General features: G+C 41.3%; 1 pseudogene; it reads left to right on the forward strand.

The window, feature by feature from the left end:
* The first annotated feature begins 217 nt into the window (after nt 1-217).
* On the forward strand, nt 218-2042 carry LOC105524667 (annotated as a pseudogene).
* Nucleotides 2043-6094: the final 4052 nt, after the last annotated feature.

The raw sequence follows: 6094 nt of genomic DNA on the forward strand, positions 1-6094 counted from the left end.
ATCCAATTGAAAAAAGTCTTTATTATAGATAACCACTGGAGAAGAAAACAGGGACACAGCATTAATAACAGGGAACTTAAAATAGCTTAAAAGCTTTCCGAGAATTTTTGATTTTATGAACAACAACAGGATAAATGTTATATTAATGTCATAAAGGATGTGTTATACCGGTATACATGTGGACTCATGTTGTTTTAACGTGGTACTGTATTACAAAATGGATGGTTGCAAGAAAAAAATAATGTCATCAGTGGCCAAAAACATGAGCAGTATTTCTGCAGGAAGAATTTTTCCATTTCCAAACCATGGTGGTGCAGGTCCAGGGTTTGCCAAGGCAGCACACGATGCTCAGGCCCACCAGGAGCTGAATGAATTCCTGGAGGACCTTGAATTCGAGGCCGTGGTGCGGCAGGCAGAACTGGCCATTAAGCATGGCATCTTTCCCAAGCCTCATCTACCAGGGCCCCAGCAGAAGCTACTTGTCAAGGACCCTCACGGGTTTCTGGAGGGTTACAATGAACTCATGAGTTGTGAGCCTGTTGCTACTGCTTCTTTGTTGTTCAGAGGTTGGGGTTCCAGGGGAGCAGAGACAGAGAAGACCAGTAACTGAGGTGTCTTGCTAGCCGCTTTGGATAAGCAAATAATTCTGAAGACTTAACAATATGAATATATGCATTTTGCTTTTTTTTTTTTTTTTTTTTTTTTTGCCAGTAAATAAAAGATCACTGTTGTCTTCAAACCCAAGAATGAAGAGCCCCTATGGGCAACTTAATCCTAAGTGGACCAAGTGGTTGCAGAAGCTGTGCCGTCCTTGCTGTTTTGGCCATGGTGCATACCTTGTCCTCAACCAGGGTTATCTCTCAGAGGCAGAGGGCAACCTGGTGGACCGAAAACTAGAATGCAAGATTGTACTCCTCACAAAGGTGGTATACCTGGCCAGTAAGACATTCAACTATAGTGCCGTTGACAGAGTGATGTCCAGGGGCAAGCAGCTTGTGCTAGAGAAAGTGTCAAACGTTGGGCAGTGGTTTAACTCCATCAGACAACCCACCAACGGTCGGCTCTTTCCAGCTCTTTGTTGAAGGCTACAAAGATGCAGACTATTGGCTGTGGCGTATTGAAGCAGAACCGCTCCCTGAGAATATCAAACAGCAACTACTACTACAGTTCCAGCCACTGGTGGTGCTGGATCACATCATCTGCGACACCGACAGAGGCAATGATAACTGGTAAATGTGACTGTCCAAAGGATAGTTCTGGCTCTCAGCGTACAGACTGGGTGGTGGTGAAGGAGCCTGTTATCAAGGTGGCTGCCATAGACAATGGGCTGGCCTTCCCACTAAAGCACCCTGACTCCTGAAGGGAATATTCTTTGCACCAGGCCTGGCTGCTCCAGACAAAAGTCCCATTCTCTTAGCAGTTCAAAGATCTGATCATTCCAAAGATATCCAACCCTAACTTCAAGGACTTGGAAGAGGACTTATGTGAACTCTCCAGGAAAGCTCCTGGGTTGGGTGTGGTGGCTCATGCCTGTAATCCCAGCACTTTGAGAAGCAGATCACTTGAGCTCAGGAGTTGGAGACCAACCTGGGCAAATGGGGAAACCCTGTCTCTACAAAAACAAACAATCAAACAAAAAGTAAAAATTATCCCGGTATCATGGTGCATGCCTGTAATCCCAGCTACTTGGGAGGCTGAGGAGGGAGGATTGCTTGAGCCCAGGAAGTAGAGGTTACAGTGAGCCAAGATCAGGCAACTGCACTCTAGCCTGGGCAATAGAGTGAGACCTTATCTCAAAAAAAAAAAAAAAAAAATTCTAGTTTTGACAAAGACCAGTTTGATAAGCAGATTACTGTCATGCTGAGTCTGATCCTAAATCTGAGTCAGGTCTTAAAAGACCAGAGTCCCCTGCACCTTGTCCAGATGCCACCTGTGGTTGTTGAGATGAGATGGCCCATTCCCACCGATGGCTTTCTAGCAAGTCCTACACAGAGTTTTCAGAGCTTCAGAAGTCAGAGGCAGTCAAAGGAAGCACTGTCTGAGACTTGTGGGAGGAAACCTGGGGAGTAGGGTGCAGGAAAAGCTAGAGAAGCCAGTGGGGAACATCTTTAAAATCCCTCTCTTTCTGCTTGCCACCGCCCTGGGGTCTTTCCTACCCACAAGGAGAAGCACAGTCAGGAAGAGTGAGTGCCCCTCGGACCTTCTTAATGCCAGGGAGGCCTGGGAAGAAGCATCTCCCTTCCAGCATCTGCTGGTGGCAGGATTGGACAGTCCCTTCCTTCCCTGACACCTTGCTCTATTGTAATTCCCTATTCTGCATCAGAAAAAGCAAACAAACAAGAAAACCAATCTTTGTAGCACAGCCCCAGATCCCCTCATGCCAGAAACCTTTAATCTAGGTCTGAATTAGCATAGACCCAGACACTCAGCTGCCTTGCTGTTGCTTACTCCCACGAGCCAAGACTGTATCAGAGGGCAACTGGATGGCTCACAGTGCTGGAACAGACAGAAGCCACATCTTTCCTTTGGGTTTTTGCCAAGCCTTCTTCCTCGTCTCCCACCAGTGCTGTAGGGTGGCTGCAAACCTCCAAACAGTTCTCCCAGAAGGGAGGTTTTTGCTCTACACCTCCCAGCAGTTCTGCGCACAATCATGGGGAACCTCTCTGCTCCCTGCCGTGCTGCAGCTTGTCTGTCTCTCAAGCAAAGGCAGGAAGAGCTAGTCTTAGCATTTATATTTTAATAAGAAGTTGACTCCCAGCATGTAAAAGTGATCCACATGGCTTAAGTGTATGCTGGGAGCTGTAAGTGCTCTATGGGTGAACTTACCAGCTTTGTTTCCTGAGTCCTTGGTCCCAACCATCTAATTTGTTCCTTTTGTTTTAATTGTTTTCACCCAACTCTTTTGCCTTAAGAGTTGAGTTTGTCTTCTGAGTGGGTGTTTGTGAGGGTTCTGGGGTGAGTCTTGGTTTACAAGAGCACAGGATATTAGTTATTGGATTTATTTCTATGCTACCACTGCTGATTGGTGGAAGTAATAAGACTTGTATTCTGCCTCCTAATTGGCAGTTTTCCTTTACTCCCTGACTTGTCTCAGGCCAGTTTCTTCATGGTTTCTTGAGAAAGGTCCCAAAGGAGAGAGATCTTCAAACTGTCCTTCAGTTCCTGCCCAGCCCAGTGCATCTTCTTGCTTCCTTGTAACCTTTTCCCCTGCTACCCAACCCCCCTTGCCAGGTGTTTGAGCCCTTTCTACACCAAAGCAAAGAACGGCCTGAGGAGGAAGTAAAAAGGGTGCCATCTGGGGATGAGGGGCAGCTGTGTTCATATGTCCTGTGCTACTGAACCCTTCCCAGTTCTGGCACCTTGAGATTTGTTAACCAACTTAAAAAGAATATATGTGTCCTTGATATATGTATGTGTGTGTGTGTATGTGTGTTTGTATATATGTGTATGTGTGTGTATATATACACTTGCATACATGTGTATGTATTTGTATACACACATATGTATATTTAATTTGTATGTAACCATCTATATCTAGATTAAGCTAGACATAAGCTCACAGTGATGTCTCAATCTGCAATACATTACCTCATAGTTCATTCTACCCTTCTCTCTCTTATCTGTAACCTTCCACTCAAATAGTGAGATGCGTATCTCCTGCAATCTATCATCAATTTGATTAATTGTTCATATTCTATATATATGTATAGCAGTAACAGACTTATGTAAATCTATGGTAAGCTATTTTATCAAGTAGATTACAGTGTCTACATACAGTTTCTTTTGTTTCTGGCCTTTTAGACTCCTCTGATTTACAAAGCTATTTAGGTCAGCACCTTTTCCCTCCACCTCCTTCAGTGAGATGGTTTCATAAATTTGTAATATAGTTAGATCATTTTGTCAGTCAACATTCCATCCTGGGATTACACTAAGCTCCTGCATATATTTTTAATTTCCATGCATTAAGTTTCACTGCTTGTAATGAAAGTTCCATAGGTTCTAAAAAGTCCATCTTGGCTGACCATTATTGTCTCAGGAAAATAGATTATATTGTGTGCTGTGAGAGAGAATTACCTGGGTTGAAGATACGGTTGAAGATTCGAAGTTAGTTTTGAAAGTTTAAAATAGCTGCTATGTGGATAAGGAAAGGGGGCTGAGAAAGAAAGGTCAAACAAAGAAAAATTGCTGAGTTGCTTCAGTGCTTAAGCAGAGCTGCTATCGTAAATGTATAATAGATATAATTAAAGAGAACATGAGGTTTTTCCAGCAGCACTTTTCAGCCCAGGGAGAAGTGAGATGATTAGATTGGTCAACATTTTGGCACTGCCAAGGAGAGGTCATCAGCAGAAGGTGAAGGGGACTGAATAGATGGAAAGTAGTAGGGAGAAAGTCACTGAGATGATTAACCATGAGATTGGTCCAGGATGGCCTGAGAGGGAAATAAAGTCAGATAGGTTCCATATTGTAATAGACTAAGAAGAGCTCAAGTGATTAGAGGCCAGGGATGACTGTAACAGCAGGTTTGGCTAAGTGGAAGAGCTGAGATTACAGGAAACTGACTGGTTAAGGTATAACTTCAGACTTCAGGAATATGATATATCAATATATACTTTCAACCCGCTGAATTTAACGAGAAGGAAAAAGCATATGTTTGCATGATAAGGAGACAAATAGAACATCTCAGTCTTCGTAACAATTGAATTTGGGAAACATAAACTTGATTTATCACTCATTTAGTTTTTATTGTAACTACATTGCTAAGTCTAAAAGCTATAAATCAACTTCTTGAATAGATTTGTTAGTGGCTGCAATTAATTAAAGCTAATTCAAATATAAAATTATCAGAGGTTAAAAATTTATATTTAAATTTAGTAATTAATTGATGCATGGTTAGTGTTCCTATATAAATCTTTCCAGGTTTTAACTTCAGACAGATACATAACTATATCAGTTATTTGCACACTGACGTGTTCCAAATCTCAAGTCCTGAAAAGTATTAACCTTTGATTCACCTTGATTTCTGCTAAAGAATGTAAAGAACTTTAGAAAGAAAACGTACCACGCTGATCAAAAGTTATTAAATTAACTAAATTTTTTCTAACCGTAAAGTAACTGAATTAGTACCTATGAAAGATAGGAAACATGACAAAAAATAGATAAATGGTTTCTGCAATCCAAAACTGAAAAATTAAGGAAGTTATTGAAAAGAAACCTCTTCTAAAACAACTCTTATTTTCAATCAAATAGCTCAGTAAGCTTCTCAAAAAATACGTCTCATCTCTATCTGTGATTTTGGCTGCATTTATGCCTTCGTATGCATGAAATTCTATTCACTTATATTAAGTTCAGCTTCTTGAATTTGTCTCTTTACTATCATTTTTGGCTGAAAATAATACACAACAGACTTCATTTATTCTTGGATGATGATAATGATGAGCAGATAGCAATTAAAAATGAAAACTTTCTCAATTATTATTACTAATGCACTGAATTTATATTATATTACAAATAACATTTTTACAAGATTTGCTTGCCCTTTAAGGTTTTGTGCATTCTAGTTATTACCTTTAAAATAAGCAAGAATATCTGAAATGTTGACAACGCTGTATGGTACAATATGAAACTGCTGGCAAAACTGCCTACCTACAGTTACATAGAGTAGGAGCTTTTCCATGTGGAAGATGGTTTCATAAAGCCTCCCCAGACTAAATTTGCACTTTGTCTTCTATTTTCCTATTCTAGATTAATTTGCACAATTAGTAATCATACTGACTGACAGGATTATAATTTATCATAAAGAGTTTACCAACTGAAATACATTAATTCTTTAATATGTAAGCATATCACAATGTTAACAACATCAGTGATTAAATAATTGATGGGCCGGGCGCGGTGGCTCAAGCCTGTAATCCCAGCACTTTGGGAGGCCGAGACGGGAAGATCACGAGGTCAGGCGATCGAGACCGTCCTGGCTAACATGGTGAAACCCCTTCTCTACTAAAAAAATACAAAAAACTAGCCGGGCGTGGTGGTGGGCGCCTGTAGTCCCAGCTACTCGGGAGGCTGAGGCAGGAGAATGGCGTAAACCCGGGAG

The sequence above is a fragment of the Colobus angolensis genome, unplaced genomic scaffold, assembly GCF_000951035.1.
Source record: "Colobus angolensis palliatus isolate OR3802 unplaced genomic scaffold, Cang.pa_1.0 Scaffold50, whole genome shotgun sequence".
Classification (NCBI taxonomy): Eukaryota; Metazoa; Chordata; class Mammalia; order Primates; family Cercopithecidae; genus Colobus; species Colobus angolensis.